The sequence below is a fragment of the Coenobita brevimanus genome, chromosome 75, assembly GCF_032717465.1.
Source record: "Coenobita brevimanus isolate Jiangsu-jjx chromosome 75, ASM3271746v2, whole genome shotgun sequence".
Lineage (NCBI taxonomy): Eukaryota > Metazoa > Arthropoda > Malacostraca > Decapoda > Coenobitidae > Coenobita > Coenobita brevimanus.
In genome coordinates, this window is record NC_137028.1 from 21,105,102 (window position 1) to 21,127,555 (window position 22,454).

Consider the following 22,454-nt stretch of genomic DNA (forward strand, 5'->3'; position numbering starts at 1 on the left):
GTTCAAACATTACAAATAGGTTGCAATCCATTGCAAGCACATTGTACAACATGTTGTATAACAATGGAAACCGCTAGTAAACATGCTCTAACACTACAAACAGGCTTCAAACCATTGCAAGCACGATGCAAATATGTTCCAGCACAGGAAAAAGTTTGTTAACATTTTCTAACTCTACAAACAGGCTGCAAACATTTATTGTTTTAAGAGGGGCACTTTTGGAGCACAGGGCAAAGAGGCAGGTGCTCGAGCACTCCCAACACCCTCCCTCTGCACGTGCCTCCTGAAAACCAGAGAGAGAGAGAGAGAGACTGCAGAGTAGCATGGCAAAAATAGGCAAATGTCGTGAGATGATGGTAATTTTCTCTCTCGCTGCGGCTGCGGCTGCGGCTGCTGCTGCTGCTGCTTCCTCAAACCAACGTGGCGCTCACTCAAGTGCCACAATGTAACCACACACACTCCACATTTTTGGGGGCCCGGTGTGAGATAGGTATTGTGACCCCCATAGATTATTGACCCCAGTGTCAAAATACTATAGTAGAAAAGTGACCCCCCCATAGAGTATTGAATCCCAACTGAAATGAGTGCACTAATCAATGGTTGGTCTTTGCATGGCAGTGTGTTTATGAACCTAACCTAACCTAACCTAACCTAACCTAACCAATCCTAACCTAACTAACCTAACCTAACCGACTCACAAAATCCCTAAGTCCTAACCTAACCTAACCTATCCTAACCTAACCTATCCTAACCTAACCTAACCTAACCTAACATACTCACAAAATCCCTAAGTACTACAATACAAAATTTGAAAAAAGGGGTCATGATTCTATAGAAGGGGTCAATTTCCAATTGGTATAATCCCATAGAAAAGTGACCCCGGGGTCAGATTTCAACATAGTAATCTGACCCCGGGATCACTTTCCTAGGGGGCCAATATTATATATGACACCGGCCCCCTGCCCCCCCCCCCTTGGATCCGCCCCTGTCAATGAAGCATGGAACTGACAAGAATACAAGCGAAAGGAGAGCAGAAATTCAACTAGCCTACACTCGTTAGATATTGAACATCCGGTTGGCATAAGATAAGAATCACAGAAGATGCGTGTTAGAAAACAGGACATTTACTAAGGAATGGAAAGTAAACCACTGATTTCATATCACTAAGGGAACCCCTTGGTGAAATGATGTGGTATTCGAAACCTATACGGTAACACGCCGTCAACCCACTCAAGCAGCAGTGTGTTAGTGTCCTCTGCCGCCAAGGACACAATTAACTGAGGAGATCCGAGTGGGATGACATTGGCGGATTAGATAATGGATGAAAGCAGGTGTGGGACAAGAAAATCACATAACGTGTGATATGAAACACACGATGGGGAAATACCCGACGGGCACACACTATTACCAATTTGGAAGGGTGGCGTGCATTTTGCCGTCTGGTCCAAAACAGAGGTGCACATGCTTTTGGCCAAAGGCTGCTGGGGACTGGTTGATCTGGCATCACTGGTAAAAATCTAGAGGTTTTCATCAGTGGCTAGTGCCCGTAGGGCAATTTGCCCGTCGTGTGGAAGAGGCCTAAAGAGATCCGTGTTTATTAAGAACAGGAAGGCCAGCCAAACGGCTTTGCGCTATTGATCTTTGTTTCGTTTAGCCCTCAGGGTCTGAGACCAAATGGAAAAATACAAAAAAACAAAGAAATAGATTAGACAATAGACTGGCTGCAGGTCGTGGGCAAGTTTCATAAATCAATAGTTTTTCACTGACAATCTTCACAATATAATTAGTTTTTCTCTCAGACTGACCCGGTGCCATTTATTAAAAATATTATTCAAATTTTGTGAAACCATCAATCATCGGCAACATGATATATATATATATATATATATATATATATATATATATATATATATATATAGATAGATAGATAGATAGATAGATAGTCAGCTCGATGACGTCATAGCATATTGCACGGGCGATCGGCCTGATGATGTCACAGATATGATGGCATTCACCTCTTGATACAGGGCTTAATCTTTTATTTTTACCTTGTTATGTTACATGAATATCATCATGGGATAATTTAGCACTTTCTTCATCCAAATGAAAAATGAAATTGACCAAAATTTCGACCTGCAACCAGTGAGAGGAGAAACAGGAAGAAAGAAGGATTTTGGAAGTAGGAAGAGTTGGAAAAACTTTGAGGTAAATAGTTCGTGTAAAAAAGGGCTTCACTATCCTTAAGTGGTACTGCTTTCGTCACTGCAGGCAATAAGCCTAGGCGAGGATATCATCATTACAGCACACCTGCCCATTCATTTGCAAATAGTGACTGAATTCCTTATTACAAGAACTGTATGTGAGCAGTATACTGCATATGTTTGAAGTCATTCATTTAAGTGTCCATCGATTAATCACCGAACAACACCAACACCATTTCAAGCCATAGAAGGATAACATCACCTCTCCATCACAATAAACAACAGCTTCCCTTACTGTTAACCACAATTACGATCGATATTATGGAATAAGTTATGGACTTTTATTGTTAAGGACACGATTGACAATGAGATGCATATAATACATTAATAAATGTATTTAAATAACACACGTTTGTTCTCGGGCCTTCTTAAACCTACAACAAACAAAAGCACATGTAATAAAGGTAAAAAAAATGCATATTTACAATAAGGATGACTACCAAGACCCCACATAGCCTATTTCATTACCGCATCAACTGGCCTGATACTGTGTCCAGCCGCCTTCTTTTTCTATCACTGCCCGCATCCTGTCAGGCATGGAGGCAACATGGTTCCGAACGATCATTGGCTTGTTCCGCAGCATTTCCCACTGAGCATGTGTGTGCGCCATTAGAGCGTCCTGCGTCCTCTCCACCTCTGGCTCCCAAGTATTTACCATATTGGCCCAGATGTTTTCTATTGGGTTCATGTCCGCCCCTTAGCTGGCCAGTCTAATAGCTGGAGGTCCTGTCTACCTCGGAACCATTCACGAACAATGCCCGCTGTATGAACGGGACAGCGGTCATGAACGAAAATGATCGGGCCAGGAGGAAATGGATAGTTTCGCTGCTGCAAAGATGGAAGGAAGAAATTCTCCAAAATGTCAATATATTTGGCAGCAGTGAATCTCCCATCGATCTGGACGATGTCACCCATACCGTGGATACAAAACCAGCCCCACACGTTCACGGTGACGTGTCCACTCCTGGCCTCTTCATAGATGTTGACCCGATCGTATCTGCTGCAAAAAGAATATAACATTAGTGCTTAGTTATAATTTATTCTGTCTGTGTTAGTTTTCTTTGTGATAATATAGATTTAAAACTCCTGTAGGTTCTGTGAGTGGTAAAATACAGAAAGTGCTTCGTGTGCTTTTTCTCTGGCAATGGATTACCCATATCTTCGTCGCGGAACGTGACACGGACCATTAGTAGCTCTCTCTCTCTCTCTCTCTCTCTCTCTCTCATAGAATGACGTCACAGACTGACGCTTTGATTCATATCAGTTTTGAGGGAGTAAGCCTTTGTAAAACATTTTTGGCAAAAGGTGTTTTTGCTAACAAGGAACAGCTCAGAAAATTAATTGAATGTTAGTGCATTTTAGTGGAATAATACTGAAGTCATTTGCCACTTTGCTCAAGAATAATAATCTGCTTGCCAAGTTCACTTACGCTAGTCTCATGTTCAATTACGCTGAACCATGCAGTTTTAAAGTGAATTCTTGTTAACGCAAAATGAAAGTTTATACTCCTCGTTTCATTCCTATTTCTTACCTTGTGGTAACGGGCCTCCAGTTGTGAATTGTTCCATGGTTGGTGCTGTTAAAAAGTTTTCTCGTCACAGAATATAACTCTGGACCAGAAATCCAAATTCTCTGCCACATTTTGACAGGCGAAGGCTAGTCTTCCTGCTCTGTGTTGGTCGTTTAAACGCTCCTTTTTGGCAGGAATTCGGTGACGGATACCAGCCTCCTTCAGACGTTTCCGCACCGTTTGCGGAGTCACATTTAGGTGCAGACGCTCAGTAATAAGCACAGCGTTCGTAAATGGGTCCTCCAGCACCGCTCGTCGGATGTTTGCCTCATCTTCACGGGAGGTTAATCGCGGCCGGGGTCTTCTCTCTGAAAGAATATGCCATCATATATTACCTCTACCAAGTAAAATATTATAAGAAGTTTTCTTTTTTCATCCGTCTATCTGAGGGACACGAACTATACGATATTGCTCTGAAATTAGTGTCCAGTTAATGTATTAATTTAGAGAGGTAGGACTAGCATCAGCCAATAGTGTCCAGTTAATGTATTAATTTAAAGAGGTAGAACTAGCATCAGCCACTGAAGGACTTTTTTTCATAAAAAATGCCGTTTCTCATTAACTCTGGGGTGGCTTAACAAGCTAGAAGGAAAGACAGTTTTAGTCAGAAAGTGTCCTCAATACGGATATCTCTTTCCATGCATTTTTTAGCCCCCAACTTTTTTGCTCCTTCTCCTTCCTGAGCTTATCTCCTTATCCTGATTATCATCAGACTTTACTTCCACGCTTCGGTATCTAAATGCGGTCAGATTCCTCCAACACTTCTCCATTCATGGATATCTGAAGATTTCTCAGTTCCCCTCCACTACTACACTTCATCACGTGCTCTTGCTCGCATTTCCCTTATTTACCTCCTCTTGCACACTCTAAAATTCTGTTACCAGTCTCCCTTACTTCTTTTCTGTGTCTGCCACCAATGCTGTATCATTTGCAAACAATAATTGGCTCACTTCCCACCTGTTACCACTCTTACTACGTAACTCTGCTTCTGGTCCCATTGTTCTCGCTACCTCTTCTCTCAACTTCATCCATGAACATATTAAACAGCCATGGTGATGTCATGGAACCCTGCCTCAAACCTATTTTTTTCATTAAACCAATCATTCAATTTTCTTCCTGTCGACTCTAACACATGCTTTGCTGTCTCTATACAAGGTCTAGACTTTATAGCACGTAAAATATATTATGCAACTAACATAGCTTAATGCACTAAAGAAACACCATTCTACTCACCAAGATCATTCAAATTTGCAGTTTCCTCGTTTCTGTGTATCCATTTCTGTACCGTGGTGCGGGACACTGCAAGCCTCTGTGCTATCACCCGAGATGAGAGACCGACCTCGTGGAGGGCGATGATCTGTGCTCGTTTTGCAAGTGCAGTTTGCTGACGGTTCATTGTGAGGCCTGAAGGGTACTGACGACCGAAAATTCTGGGTGGATAGATATCACCTTGGTCGACTCTTGATTGGCTGACTATAGTTCATTTAGTCCGAGTGAATTCTGTTCGATCTTTCTCACTGTAAATTTGTTGGCTCCTCATGATAAAAATTGATTAGGTAAATAAATGAATATATGTATAACGGTCTCAAAGTCATATGTGATTGATGACATTTTCAAATAAAAATTACAACTATACGATACGAGACCCGCCGAGGGTGGCAGCTGGGGAAAAACTCTACTCAAGATATTGTGTTATGCCTAAACGACGATTTTTCTACCTCCAGTATCTTCAATTCCTACCAATATTAATGCATCCGATATTGTTTTATTATTGCACCCAAGCGTCAGACCATAACACAAACAAAACATAAAAGGAGGAAAAATGTCCAGGAAACACAAACGACCACTGCTATAAGTCTGAAATGATATTAGTAAGATTATTAATACGTTATGGTTTAATGACTTTCCTTATCTAATCCTGTAATGATTAATGTCATCAGCTAATCCTGTAGCCACAGTTATTAACTTACCTTATCTAATCGTGTCTCAGATCAACAATGGTATTTCGTTATTAGGTTTAAAAGCGAAGGCCCATGACTGCCGATATGTAAAAGGAACTTCAGACCCTGGGTTCTGTTTTCGCAAATAATTGTCTGGTGAATATTAGGGGAATTGAACCAACGTGTGGCTAGGTTCATACTTCTGTATCATAATTATTGTGTCTGTTTATCCTATTAATCAAAGACGATACATCTTTATAAAATTAAAGTAAGCAGAAGTTGGGCTATAATGTCGATAACTGTCCTGTTTTCGAGGCCTGAAAGAACATATTTCAGTATGTTTTGCTTGGTTAAATTTTTATATGAATAATTACAGTAGTAGCATACTTTTCTCATCAAAATTATGGAACTTGGCAGGTCTTTAGGTCAGTCTCCTTTCGCTGTCATATTCATTATTCTAGAGGAAGAAATAACATCACACTTACTGAGCATTTGTAATATATATATTGTTAGCATTATACCATTGGAAACAGAAAAACATTACCCATGTTATGATACAAGACATTAGACTTACTCAATACTTTTGGTTACTAGACAGTAAGTCAAGCCGATAATATAAAGATTATCATCCTAGTAGTGCCGCATTACCTCTTTACACGATGTAGTACTGTAAACATCTAATAACTGTGGACGCACTAGTTTTAAAAGCTTTTGTTACGAGTATATTCATTGTAAGACAATATTTCATCATGGAATTGCTACCGATATCCATAACTACTGTTATGGAGATAGACATAGCCCATTACTATTATAATGGTAATAGCCTTAATCACCCTCAAAGCATGCTAATAATTCGTCTCCATTCTGTTAACCAGATTGGTAAAGCGAAGGGAACCCTTGTTGGAGCTGTTTATAATATAACGTTTACTGACAACACTATGAAGTCATAACTCCGCCATCTATGGGATGAACTCAAGACCAAGGTAAAGAGAAGAGTATACTGAGAGGTAAGTACAGCACCCCCGAAACGCGCAGATTCTGTGACGTCAAAGTTAATAAGAGAGAGAGAGAGAGAGAGAGAGAGAGAGAGAGAGAGAGGTGGGGGTGGTGGAAGAAAACGGGAGCTTGACAGAAAACCATCTGTATGTATGGTATGCTTTTGTATTATGAATGTTCACACAGGTCGCTACTCAAGACACTCACAGCCTATGTATATTCCTCACGTCATCATTATCTGGGACATGTGACTGGAGGAGAATTACGAAAATTTTGTTTCATTGATCTATAATTATAATAGGTAAACTACATAATGATGATATATCAATAGGGATAGCAAGTAAATATAGCTTGAGCAGGAAGATGATTATGGAAAATATCCAGAGTTGAAAGTTACACAAGAACCAGGAAGCAGAATCGGAGCCCAATCCTGAGGAGACACCTGAAGGCTTTGCAAAAATGTTTTCATTTTTTTTTCCCTTTGTGATTTCCCTGTATAGGGAGACTTAAGATTCCCACCTCAAGTGCGGCTGTTACTTGTAGCCTTTAATTATATACCTTAACTGTTGGGTGGAGATAGTACACTTGCATCTCTCACAAGCTTACATTCAGCAAAACATACCAATATCATTTTTAGTGCCTTGCAATCATTTAAGGGGAAAAATATAAGTAATTCACATAATGTCTTATTCTTTATTTACAATACTTGTATCCCTTACCTGACATGCTTTCTTACTTCACAAAATTATCTGTATTGCCATAGCCACCCCTAAAAAAAGAAAACGGAGTACCTATCCACAGGCAGGTGTGTGTGTGACTGGCGTGTGTTGAGCAGGATGAGCTGCAGTCTGTATTAACTATGACGTCATGCGCAGACCGAGACGCATTTTAGCTCCCCCTCACCCCCCCATGAAACTACCTTTCATTCTCTTTACCTTGCTCAAGACTATGACTGAGGTTCAGTACGGAAGAGATTTGAGGATACGAACTTCCATAGAGCATGTACACACGAACAAACACATACACTGTTGCCAGTACCCGCGGCCCATCCCTCGCAGCTGGGTGGCCCAGGTGGAACGTTTGGCGACTGTACAAGCAAAATACAGTCGAAAAGAGCAATGTTAACCATGAATCATGTCGATCTAAACTTGTGATAGGAACAACTTAAAGTCTGAAGCCCATATGATATGAAATGTCTAGCCTGCTTTCTATTAAGGCAATAATATTGTCAGAAAGTTTAATGCTACATTATAAAATCCCACGCAATATGAAAGAGCTCATTTTAAGAACAATTATAGGAATTCCTCCCACATTATTCATGTAAATTTGGCATGGAAAATGTTGATTTACTTGTTTATAAAAGAAGTCAATAAAAATGATTGCAAATTAGTTTTTTTTTTTTTTTTCTGACTTGTCTCTAAACATATTGTTGGAGATACTGGAAAAATTAATTTTTACTCATATTTTGTATATGCACTTTGACTACCCTAGCTTTAATGTACAGTCCGTCCCATTACATGTAACAATATTTTATGGCACCTATCCTGAGATGAATGACAATATTCTAAACTATGTCTCTGTCAACTTTGGTACTTTTGTCACAATTTGAACATTTCTTTGAAATATTTCTGTTAACCACCATATTACATACTTTAAAAGCAGTTAGATAATGGTAAGAGTAGGTTCTTGTCACGAACTAAATCGCGACATTGTATTAGTATTGCATGAGAGAACGTCTGAATTTCATTGAAATGCGTAAAGTTTCACTCAGACCGTTAACTGCCTCGCTTTTGTACTCAGATCGTTATGAGTTTCATAACCTTTGCCATTGTTTCATAAGTGACTGTCTTTCTGTATAGACAGTGCATTTCAATGAGCGAAAATTTTTGTGTAGTTGTCGTTCTCACATTGCCTCTCGGCCGTTGGGCCGTGCCCAGCTTGCTTATATGAGTCACACGGTGTCGAGCAGCTGCGGGAGGAGGTTCGTTGTGCAAGAGCTGATAGAGGAGGTCTTCTAGCGCCTAGTCTCCAAAGTTCAACGATTCCCCGTATTCCCCGCCCCCCCCCCCAGTTTGGTGAGAGGTTGCATTGAGCAGAGCCAACGAGCAGCAGCCTGCCCTAGCAGAAACCCCCAGTCTTGTGTAGCTTCAGCTCCGTTCCCTTCACTGACTAGTATTTTCGTTCGTTTTCTTAGCCTTAAGTCTGATTAGCTTTTGAATGAGTGAGTGAGTGTATTTCTTTTGTTATTTGACTTCATTAGTCCCCCTATGACAGTGAATTCCCCTGTTGAATTCATTTTGAGTTTCATGTTACGTAAATTTATTTTATTGTAATAAATAAATTTGCACTTCTTTTCTTTAAGCTCATTTAACTGTGTTAATGATGTTTAATTTCTCCACAATGAACTAAATTTTGTTTGCTACTCCCAGTTAGCACAAACTTTTTATATTAATCACAACTGGTGTTTAGGCCAGTTCTTTTGTATCAAAACTTAAATCCATTGTGCCAGCCAGGAGTTAAGCATCAGCAAAAACTTGTTCATTATTGTTATTAATTATTGATTGTCAGGGGGTAAAGATCACACTTTCTCAGAGGCTAACAGTACTAATGATATGGCATTCGTGAGTAGATAGTCTCTGCTGTGTACTGTTGAGAAAGTTTAAAATTCCCGTCTTTAGAGAATTGGCGAAGTAAGCCAGAATAAAGTAAAACTAACTACTTGATTTCACAAGTCAATTCTTTGTGTTTACCTTTGATTAATATCAGTTTTTATTCTTAATTTCACATCCCCCCATGATATCTGGTGACCTCATTCCAGGATATTAACTCTTATCTCTAAATTTTTAATGAAATAATACTCACACCTAGGTATTTGTTATCATTAAAGGCTATAGGTACTAGTCACGATTCACTTGTCCCCCTGTGACAGTGAATGAATCTTACCAGTTTAACTAGATAAGACTAGTCACGATTCACTAGTCCCCCAGTGACAGTGAATCTTACCAGTTTAACGACTGTAGATAAAATGAATCATGATTCATTAAGTATCCCTGTGACAGTGAATCCTATCAGTTTAACTAGATAAAACGAGTTACGATTCACTACTCCCCATGTGACAGTGAATCCTCCTCCACAGAAGATAAAACACGTAATAATTCACTAGTTCTCCTGCGACAGTGAATCCTCCTCCACAGGAGATAAAACATGTAACAATTCACTAGTTCCCCTGCGACAGTGAATCCTCCTCCACAGGAGATAAAACAAGTAACAATTCATTAGTTCCCCTGCGACAGTAAATCCTCCTCCACAGGAGATAAAACTAGTAACAATTCACTAGTCCCCCTGCGACAGTGAATCCTCCTCCACATGAGATAAAACAAGTAACAATTCACTAGTCCCCCTGCGACAGTGAACCTTCCTTTACAGGAAATAAGACTGGTCACCACCAGCCTGTGCCTATAATCTTTACTTTTGATTATTAGCATTTCTCTGCAAAACAACAGTTAGTCTTTAGTCCACTCAGCCTTCATTGAGTTAGCACCACGGCTACTAATATATATGTACAGGAAGCCAAGGATATGGGGCTTACCAATCCCCAGGAAATTAAAGACTATGTGGTCTCATGGTACACTCTTGAACAGCAGCATGAGAGTGATGCCCATGAAGAGCATAAAATTCAGTGCAAACATGAGCGAGAACAGCATGAGGAACATGAGAGTGCAAATATGAGTGAGAGCAGCACAAATACGAGCGAGAAAAACGCGAGAGAGAACATGAACACGAGTATGCTGAGTGCGAGGCACGTGAAAAACATGAACTTGAGATGCTGAAGCTCAAGCAAGACTCCTTGGCTTCAGGCACATCTGGTGCAGCCGACCCGAGCTCCACGAGTGATCTCCCTGCGCATGTCCTGGGAACTCCATGCCTCAAGGTTCCTTCATACAAGGAAGGCGAGCAAATTGAGCCATTCATAGCTCGTTTCGAAGACTTGGTGCAGCTGTACCAGCTGGATGAGGTAGCTAAGTGGCCTCAGTTTCTTACCGTGTTTGAGAGCCCTGCCCTTGATATTCTCCACAGAATTCGTGGAGACAATCTCTCATATGAGATGATGAAGGCTGCACTCATCAAAGCGTACGGTCTCACAGCTGATGATGCCAGGAGTCAGTTTATGAGGGCGCATCTCCAAGAAAAGGAGACTGCTGTTCAGTTCCTCGACTGTCTTACTACTTAGATGAGTGGATGGAGAAAGATGAAACCCCTCGCATGCGAGAGGGAATAATTAACCTTATTCTGTGTATGCAGCTAGGAAAGTCGTTGCCCGCTGAGCTTATGGCTCAGCTTAAGATCTGCCAGGTAAGGGATGCCAGCCAAATGGTGGAAAAGGCCGATGCATTCTTCACAGCTTACAGGTACCAAACTCGTAAGCAACACACCTGGAACAAGAAGGATACTGCCAAGTCTGGGAAGCCATTTCAGACTGAACCTCAGTGTCAAGGCCATTCTCAGAATAATGGCCATGGTCCAAACAAACCACAGAAGAAGGACCAAGGGCAAAATACGCAGAAACCCAATTGGAAGAAGTACAAGCAGAACCCTAACCAGCAGCAGTATCCCAAGCAGCAGTAGAGCAAGGACAAACCATGTAACCCTCAATCAGGACAATCAACTTTAGTGTATCGGAGGCAGGATGCAAATGCAGCCTTCATTCCACAACAAGCACATGGTGGTGCCGTCTCCACCAGTTCGGGTACTTCTCCACAGTTCACCAGTCTCCCAGCGACAGTGAACTCTCCACCACAGGTGGTCAATGCTCCAACTCCTCAGATGGTGAGCACGACCCCTCAGTCATCTACTTCTCAGGGCGTCACATTTGCTGCATCTTTCGTTTCGCAGTCTCATCAGTGACTGGCTGCTACCTCCTCAGACCCTTCCACCAGCAACACTGCCTTTCTTGTTCAGCCAGGGTTTGTGGGAGGTGTTTCAGTAAATGTTCTAAGAGACAATGGTTCCTCAGGTTGCTCCATCAAGCAGAGTTTAGTTCAGCCTGATGAGTACACAGGTAGGCAGATCCAAGTTAGACTTATTGATGGATCAGTGAGATTGTTCCCTGAGGCACGTATCCAGGTGGCATCACCTTTCTACACTGGCTTGACAGCTGCTGTTGTCATGCCAGAACCTTTGACCTCATTATAGGTAACATACCAGGCATCAAAAATAGTCGCGCCATAGATGTTGCTAATCAAACTTCAGCTGTTGCAGTAACAGGAGACATGGCCAAGGCTCCAAACCGTGTCACCCCATTGACTGTTGCAACACCGCAAGATCTAATTCGTAGTTAAGATGTTGTCCAAGAACAACAGTCTGACCCGATGCTTGCCTCAGTGTGTAAGAAGCTGGAGGGTGATGTGATTGAGTATTCACGGGGAGGTCAAGCCAGGTTCCTTCGTAAATGAAGACGGCTGTACCGTGAGTTACAAACACCCCAGGGTAAGGTTCGACTGCAGTTCGTCGATCCCGCAAAGTATCACTGAGCAGTGTACGAATTAGGTCATTGTTCATTGATGGGAGGTCTCATGGGTCAAAAGAAAACCTCTGACAGCATCCATGCTGACTTTTTCTAGACAGGAATGGGACGCTTGTGTGTTCCTGCGATGTGTGTCAGCGTACAACTGACCGGGGACGTGTCCATTCTGCGCCATTGAAACCAGTGCCTATAATCTCTGAACTGTTCGAGAAAGTAGCAGTTGACATTGTTGGGCCAATTACTCCTAGGGTTACTGATGGATCAAAGTATATCCTCACTATCATTGATTTCAGCACACAGTGGCCTGAAGCCATGGCCCTTAAGAATATAGAGGCCGTCACTGTTGCTGAGGCATTGATTGAAGTGTTCTGTCACGTAGGTATCCCCAAGGAAGTCTTAGGCGACCAGGGTTCGCCGTTCACCTCTGCAATGATGAATGAAGCATTCAGGTTGTTCATCCGAGGCTTGCGAGGTACGCCATATCATCCTATGTGTAACGGGTTGTGTGAGAGGTTCAGTGGGACTTTCAAGATAGATGTTAAAGCGCATGGCCACCGAACAGCCAAAGGAATGGCCACGGTTCATTGTTCCTCTTCTGTTTGCTTACCGAGAATCCCCAAAGCATTCTTTGAAGTTCTCATCTTTTGAACTGGTGTATGGAAGGTTGGTCCGTGGGCCACTTCAAGTCCTTTGTGAGTTATGGGACGATGAAGAACCCGATCCTGAAGTCAAGACCACTTACACCTACGTCCTTGATTTAGCTGACCGCCTCCAGTTGACATGTGAGTTAGTTAAGGAAGACTTGATCAAGGTGCGCGAAGTTCAGAAAGCTTATTGCGATAAGAAGGGAAAGCTTCAGAAGTTCAGTCCAGGCGATAAATGCCTGGTGTTACTCCCCACTGCCCAGAACAAGTTGTTGGCACAGTGGAAGGGCCCATACGAAGTAGTAGAGCGCATTTCAGACCTCAACTACATAACTCAGATGGGGAATCATCGTAAAAGGTTCCACATTAACATGTTGAAGGTTTATCATGAGTCACACCCTGAGGAGACTGGCTCACGTGTAGCCAATGACAGTGACCAACCACTGGAAGAAACCGGGGCAGCTGCAATGATCCCAGCTGATGACCATGATGATGAGCCCCTAACCTCTCAGTCCCGCCAGGAGGAGATTGTTGGAGATGTCTTTAACACTGACTTAGCATTAGGTGACCAGAATGCCATAAGGTCACTGTTCTGTCGGTATGCTGATGTCTTCTCTGATCAACCTAGACTCTCAAAGGTTGAGTGTCACAAAATTGAGTTGACCAGCAACACTCCCGTAAAGGTTAAGCCATATCCAATTCCCACACGACTACTGGACGCAGTAGACAACGAAATTGCCGACATGGAGACTGCAGGTTTTATTGAAAAGTCCTCATCTCCTTACTGTAGTCCAGTGGTAGTGGTCTGCAAGAAGGATGGTGGAGTCAGGATTTGTGGTGATTATAGAAGGCTAAATGCAATCACCTAAGTGGATGCTGAGCCAATGCATGACCATATTGCCATCTTCTCCAAGCTGGCAGGGTCACTATATTTCACGAAGCTCGATTTGACGAAGGGATTCTTTCAGATTCCCCTTCCCCCCCGAGAGCCATCTGTTCACTACCTTTGCTACTCCTAGGGGGTTGTATCAGTATAAGGTCCTCCCGTTTGGACTTACCAATTCCTCAGCAGTATTCAGACGTGCCATGAGACAAGTGCTCAGCGGTACTGTAGGAGTAGAAATATTCATTGACAATGTCCTCGTTGATTCTGGCACGTTGGAGGAGCACCTCAGACTCTTGGAAATTGTTTTCAGTAGACTCCAGAGTTTCAACATTACTGTGAAGCCTAGCAAGTGTAAAATTGCACTCGGTGAGGTGGAGTTCCTCGGACATATTGTTGGCAACAATTGCTGCAAGTGTCAGGGTGATAAGATCAGATAGGTTAGGGAAGCCCTGAGACCCGTGATCAGGACACAGGTTAGGGCATTCCTCGGCCTAGTGGGGTATTATAGAAGTTTTATCCCCAACTTTGCTCTCATTGCCCAACCGTTGTACGAGGTGTTTCAGAAACATGCTCCAAATACCATTGAATGGGGATAAGAATAAGAGAAATCTTTTGCCACCCTCAAGAATATGCTGTGTAAGGAGCCTATCTTGCAGTTGCCTGATTTCAATAAACCTTTCATACTGTGCACTGATGCTTCACAAGATGGAGTAGGTGCTGTACTAATGCAAGAATCGGAAGGTGGAATTTTTCCAGTGGCATACCACAGCCGTAAGCTAATACCCGCCGAGAGGAATTACAGTACTGTTGAGAAGGAACTCTTGGCCGTGGTTGATGGTGTTAACAGGGCTGGACTCAGGGATGGGGTCCCGGGCCTGGGACCCGGGCCTCCCGCTAGAAGGGGCCTCCCACCAAACGTTGGGCAACTTGACATTTGGCATTTTTCATTACAAAAACAGGACCGATTTGGTAATGAAAAATCCGTCAGATAATGACTAAGCATGATTTGGTACTGGATTTGGAGGTGGTCATGAACTTGAATGGATGATGTACTCAATTTGTTAGCTTTAAGAACATGAAAATACAGAACATACAGTATGCCATTAATTTTCAAATGAATAAAATTTTTCCTTATACATATACCTATATTGGCAAGGAGTAAATACATGAATAATCTTTAATCAATTTGGTAGTGACATTGATAATGCCGTGGCTCTGAACATTGGTGTGTCACAGCTTCATCCAGTCTGTTCTGTTCGAAATCTGGGTGTTTAATTCAAAGTTAAAATACAAGGAACATATTAATCAAGTCGTCAGAGAGTGCAACTTGCATATCAGAAATCTGTACTATGAGAGAAAATTCCTGAATAGACGTTGCCTTGTAACATTGGTCCATGCAGTGGTCTTGTCTCATGTTGATTATTGCAATTCACTGTGGATTGGCCTTCCAAATAATATACTAACAAAAGTTCAGTATGTGTTGAACAAGGGAGCACGGCCTATCTTTGGTCTCCCCCCGAGAACCTCGCCTACACTGTTCCTAATTGAGCTGCATTGTTTACCAGTAAAGGCTAGAACTGAATTTAAACTGTCTTATTACACTCAAGGTTCTTAAGTTTGGTGAACCGAAGTATCTTGCTGAATTGCTAAAACTCCCATCGGCACGTCCAGGGGTGATGTTACTCAGTGAAGATGATTGCTTGTGTCTTGACGAGCCTAGAGCCATTCACCAGTCATCTTTCTCCTATCGTTCTTTTGTGTATAGAGCCTCTAGATTATATAACAGATTGCCATTGTGCATAAGACAACTCTTTTCTGCTGAATCCTTCAAGAGACAACTGAAAGCCTTTCTTTTTTGAAAATGCTATGACCTGGAGAGAGGTACTATGACGGATGATTACTGGGGTTAATTATTGCCACTTTCATATTTTTTTTTTTTACTGATGAAGTATGTATTGTATATGAGAGATGTCACAATTCTTGTAACTGTAAAAATAATGTATATGTCTGTCGAGTGTTTGTGAATTCCCTATGGATGAACTGGCCCTTTTGAGAAACAAACAAAAAAAAGATTATTATTATTATAATTATTATTATTAACCCGTCCCGTCCCGTCCTGTCGACGTATGGGTACGTTGCAACGATTTGCATTAGCCAGTCCCGGTGATGTACCAGTACGTCGTGCAATTGCATGGTCCCTAATTTGCACAATTTTCAATTTTCGCGCATGATTTTTCATATGTATACACGGGACACCTTCCTCTATTCCTCTACAAGATGCCAAGCAGGGACAATGCCTTACACCGCATAACCTCCCCCCTCTCCCCCTCACACCATTGTCTTGGCAATGGACCTGTTACCAGTGACCTGGCTAGTAAAGATATTCAGGGCCAGAGTGATTCCCCAATCGATGACAATGTGGAGGACAATGTTTACATAGCATTAGAAGAAACAGCCAGAAATAATGGTCAGGTAATGTGGCAAAAAAAGGTCAGGTATGGTGATTAGTTAGTGAGTGAAACAGTGCTTATAATGCCTATATTACTGCTTGAAAACCAATATACTCTCATACTACATATACATTCGTACCAAGTAAATAAATAAATACCCTTTATGAGTGGATAAAATAGTTACCCTCCCATAGAACTCATTTTCTTTGGTGCCAGCATGTTAGAAAACCCAGTCAGGTAAGGAGGAACTCCTACCTGGATTGGGTATTTTAAGCCTCAGGTGAGCAATTTCTCTATGAATTTTCGATGTTTCTCACCAAAAGCGAAGGTTTTAGCCAAAAAAAAATTTTTCGAAAATACCTTGGGACTGGGGGATGTCGGAGGTGCGGAAAACCTCGGGACGTGACAGGTTAATGAAAAACTGAATCTAGGAATGAAAATTGAAGAATTTGGTTATACACCCATGTTCAAATCTGGCAGCCCTAGAGCCGATGCCAGCCACCAACAGTGTTCATATTTGATCACTTGTTGTCACTGTCAGAGGATTTCATTCCTGTCATCGATCAGTTCATAGCTTCTCTTAACCAAAGGCTGCATGTGTATGAACTGATGTCAGGTCACTTTGGCTGCTTCGGACGACTGACAAAGCTATCCTTTGAAGAGCTGTCTAGAGCAGCTAAGAAAATACTAGATGTCTGTCCCAACGATCTGGAGACTTTATTTCCTGAAGAACTCATCCAGTTTGCTGCTTTTGCGAATATTATGCTGACGAAGAGCCAAATGATGTTAGCGCTGAGCTATTTCTCTACAAACTTATCCGCGATAAGCATGTGCTAGATATTTTCCCCAATGTGGAGGTAGCCCTGAGAATGTACCTGGCTGAAATGGTGAGCAACTGCAGTACTGAGCGTGTTTTTTTTTTTTCAAGCTGAAATTGATTAAGAAATGCCTACGAACAAGCAGGACACAGGAGTGACTTGTGAATTTGACAGTCATGAGCACTGAGTCGGACATCCTACGCTCATTGGATTTTGGTGATATAATAAGAGAATTTTCCATTAGAAAATTCCGGAAAGCACCTGGACTAGACCAGATTTCTAGAAACTGTTCGTTCAATGAACAGTCTATACAAGTGATGAGTGGTGAGTGCACACGAGTTGTTTTATTTATTTATTTTTTTCTTGCTTCATGATTATTCTGTTTTGCGTGATACGCTAGGAAGTGTTCAGTGCATTTCAGGGCTGCTCTGTTTTTTTTTTTTTCATTCCGGGCTAATTAATGTGGAGATTTTTCAGAAAGTATCATTTAAACCTGACCTTTAATGATATCAAATTCTGAATACAGTATCATAGGTCGTTGGGAGCGAGTTGTATCGTGCGAGTGAGCATATCGTTGCAACAGTGTGAGGGTTATAAATGTATTTTCATTTAGCTCCATGCTAATTTGATGCTTGGGATGGGCCCCACACCAAAACGGGTCCCATGCCCCCCACATCCCAAATCCGGCACTGGGTGTTAAGAAATATTACTATTATTTATATGGAGCACCATTCACTCTGGAAACTGATCATATGCCACTCACTAGTCTCAGCACGATTAACTGAGCTAATGCAAGATTGACACGCTGGGCACTGTATTTGCAGCAGTTTAACCTTGTTGTGAGATACATCTAGGGAAGTGACAATGTAGGGGCAGACCTGTTGTCTTGCCTGCTAACTGATGACTAGAGGGCAGCTATTGTACACTGGGGTTCACAAGACAGGAGTCCTGAGAGGTTTCAGTAATCCAAGGACTAGCATGGCTCCCAGTATCTTGCTCATAGGTTACATAGGACACATTATGTCCAGAGTCTGTATATACATAGGTACCGTAGGTTAACCCACCATGGGCCAGCTATTTTTAGCCCTATGGGTTGCCCCAGTGTCGGCCATTTTTCGACCTTTTTTTTGTGGCTAAAATGATAGATTTTGATGTGGAAACAAAGAATTTCACCATTAAAATGCTCACCGAGGCTCGGAAATGAGTTTTATTGAATCCTGCATACTCGTATACAGATATAGCTGCTCTCTCACACTCACAACGTAGGTGAGAGAAAGTCGTTTTCTATGTAAGGTATACTCAGGTATTTATGCTGGGAAGGTATAGCAATGTTCAGTACAATTTTCTGATTACTTATTACTTCAGCATCTATCATAATTTGTGTGTCTTTCTCACTGTGAATGCATTATCTTACATACTTGAAGACAAGAACAACCTTGCTTCATTACGTACAATCCTGGTACTTACAAGAAGGTATTTACAACTTCTATCTATCTATCTATTGCCAGATGCCTCAATCCCGTTTGGGGTGGCCACAAACAAATCGCCACCACGTCGTCCTGTCCCCCGCCATTTCACTGCCCTGCTCCCAACTCACACCCCCCTCTCCCATATACCTCTCCACCCCATCCCTCCATCTCATCCTCAGCCTCCCCTTCCTCTTCCCCCCTCCACCTCACTCACATACACTCTCTTCGTCAGTCTTTCACCCTCCATCCTCTCCACATGGCCAAACCACCTCAGTGTGTTCCTCATAACACTTCCTGTCACATCCACATCCACACCACAATGCTCCTTTATATTGTCATTCGTCAGCCTGTCTCTCCATGTGACTCCACAGGCTCCTCTTAAATAATTCATTTCCACTGCTCTCACTCTTGACTTGTGTCCTTCCAACAATATCCAAGTTTCACTTCCATACGTTAGAGTTGTTATTACAATACTGTCATGTAGTAACTTTTTCACCTCCATGCTCACTTCCATGTTTCTTATCACTGCTTTCAAAGAACCAGGGACCTTTCTTCCCTGCTGTACCCTTTCAAGCACTTCACCCTCCAAACCTCCATCCTTACTCATCACACTACCCAAGTACTTAAACGTACTCACATTTTCCAATTCCTCACCATCCAGCCTCGCTGTACATTCACTGACTTCACCTCTCTCAAAGACCATCACTTTACTCTTCCCTACATTCACCTTTAGATTCCGTTTCTTGCACACTCTCCCAAACTTATCCACCAAACCTTGCAGCTCCCCTTCGTCTTCACTCAACAACACAGTATCATCTGCAAACAACAGTACAGGGAGTTTCCAAACACTATCCTCTCTCACCAGGGCCACTCCAACATCCTTGTACCTCTTTTATTACCCCATCCATGAACAGATTGAACAACCATGGAGACATGACACATCCCTGTTTCAACCCAACCTCCAAAGAGAAAAATTCATTTAGTTCACCATCTACATGCACTGCAGCCTTAGCACCATCATAAACACTCTTCACAGCATTCAAAATCTTTCCATCTACTCCATATATTCTTAATACTTTCCACAATCCTTGTCTATCCACCCTGTCATATGCTTTCTCTAAATCCATGAAAGCTGGATACAACTTCTCTCCCTTCTCTAGAAACTTTTCCACTAAAGATCTAAGAATGAATATCTGATCTTCACAACCTCTTCCCTTCCTAAAGCCTCCCTGTTCTTCTCCAACTAATTCCTCTGTTCTTTCTCTAACTCTGTCAATAAGTATCCTACCATACACTTTTCCTATTATACTTAGAAGACAAATGCCCCTATGATTACCACACACTTCTTTTTCCCCTTTTCCTTTGTACAAGGGAATAATTATACCTGACTTCCAATCCTCTGGGACTCTACCTTTCTCCCAGGCCAATCTGCACATCTTCCACATCCATTCTACCACTATCTCTCCCCCATGCTTCAGCATTTCACCACACACTCCATCAATTCCTGGGGCTTTCCCCAATTTAACTTTCTTCATTGCTTCCACAACTTCTATCCTACTGATTTCTTCCTGTCTTCTCACCTCCCTCCTTCTCCCAGCCATTCCCCAGCCACTTATACTCGCATTACTTCCATCCTGTATGTTCAACAATTCCTTAAAGTGTTCTCTCCATCTGCTAACTTTTTCTCCCTTTTCCACTAGTAATCTACCATTTTTATCTTTCACTCCCCTGCTAACCTCACTTCCACCTTGTCTTACTCTCTTCACCTCTTTCCAGAACATCTTCTTATAGTCCCTCTACTTTACACTCAAATTCCTTGACTTCACTATATAGTCCTTACACTTACAAGAAAATGTTTACAACTTAAACTTACATGAAAATATTTACAAAATGCCATCACTATGTACAGCACTGGGTGAGGGACACAGGCAGAGTGAGGTACAGCGAGGTTGAAGGGGGAAGCGAGGGAGTGTATGGCCTTGACAGCCTGGGGGTGGTAGAGAAACAGTTACCATACATGCCTGCCAATTTTTACCTGCGAATCTTCGAAAAATGCAGTCACAGTGAATGTTTTTATTTTAGACCATTTTAAAATGGCACTGGCACTGGCTGCGGAATTATGTCAGACCATTTTAAATTGGCACTGGCACGCGGCGGGTTAAGGGGAAAGTTCGAGACCCCCCCGGGGCAATCCGAGGCTGTGTCTGAATTACCTTGTGGTGTCTCAAGCTGTGGGCCTCTCTGAGGATTCCCAGAGAATGCACATTATCCACATGAGTGTTCACACCACATTGGGTGTTAAAATGTGACCTGTGTAGGGATCCTCAGCTTGCTGATATTAATCGTAAGTGTATAGTTAGGTTTAACCAGTAAACTGCCAGTTCTGAGAGATTTGAGCAATCCAAGGACTAGCACATTTCATGGTTAATAATAATGTAGGTTTAACCAGTAAACTCAAGGGTCCTTTGAGATTCTGTTCTGGGACTACGTTTCCTGGTTACTAATGTATCCGTTAAAAAAATAATAACGTACTTTTTGTTGCATATGTACTGACTACTAGGCAGAGAGGGAAATTGTAATTTAATAAAAATTGTTTGTCGCACTGACACTTTTGATGCTCCACCTTGATTGATTTCCTAGGTACAGATGGCGGGCATAGCAGTTTTCCCATGCAGATCAGCTGATTCCCTCTGCCGCATGCTGCCGCCCCTTCTCTTCTGCCTCGTCATCTCCATTTACTATTAATTTGTATCATAACATTTTACACATAGGTACAGTTACACTACAACTGTCACAGCTACACCGTGTATTACATACACCACACTACATAAGTTAGTTGTTAATGTAAATGTAGTGAACTTTTCGCTCAGTTTGATCTGAGTACAGGATTTTTCACAGTCGTCAGGGAGTTTTTTCCGTAAGCTTGCTTCTCTTAATGTAAATACGAGGTTTTTACGCTTATTGGTGACAGTGATTTTCTCCTGTAGCAGGATAGTACACACACCATAGTGTGAGTCTTGTGTGACTGAGTAAGGATGTAAATATCACCTACTGTTAAATTTTCTATGAAAATTTTCATTTTGATGGGACGTAATGTCATGAACTAATTCGCGACACTGTATTAGTATTGTATAATGGAACGTCTGAATTTCATTGAAATGCTTAAAGTTTCGCTGAGACCGTTAACTGCCTCACTTTTGTACTCAGATCGTAGTGAGTTTCATAACCCTTGCCATTGTTTCATAAGTGACTGTCTTTCTGTATAGACAGTGCGTTTCACTAAGCAAAAATTTTTGTGTAGTTGTTGTTCTCACATTGCCTCTCGACCGTTGGGCCATGCCCAGCTGCTTACATGAGTCAATCAGTGTCGAGCAGCCACGGGAGGAGGTTCGTTGTACGAGAACTGAGAGAGGAGGTCTTCTAGCGCCTAGTCTCCAGAGTTCAATGATTCCCTGTATTTCCCCGCCGAGTTTGGTGAGTGGTTGCAGTGAGCAGAGCCAACTAGCGGCAGCCTGTCTTAGCAGAAACGCCTAGTCTTGTGTAGCTTCAGCTCCGTTCCCTTCACTGACCAGTATTTTCTTTTGTTTTCTTAGCCTTAAGTCTGATTAGCTTTTGAATGAGTGAGTGAGTGTATTTCTTTTGTTATTTGACTTCATTAGTCCCCCAGTGACAGTGAATTCTCCTGTTGAATTCATTTTGAGATTCATGTAACGTAAATTTATTTTATTGTAATCAATAAATTTACAGTTCTTTCTATGAGCTCATTTAACTGTGTTAATGATGTTTAATTTCTCCTTATTGAGCTTAATTTAGTTTGCTACTCCCAGTTAGCACAAACTTTTTATATTATTCACAACTGGTGTTTAGGCCAGTTCTTTTGTATCAAAACTTAAATC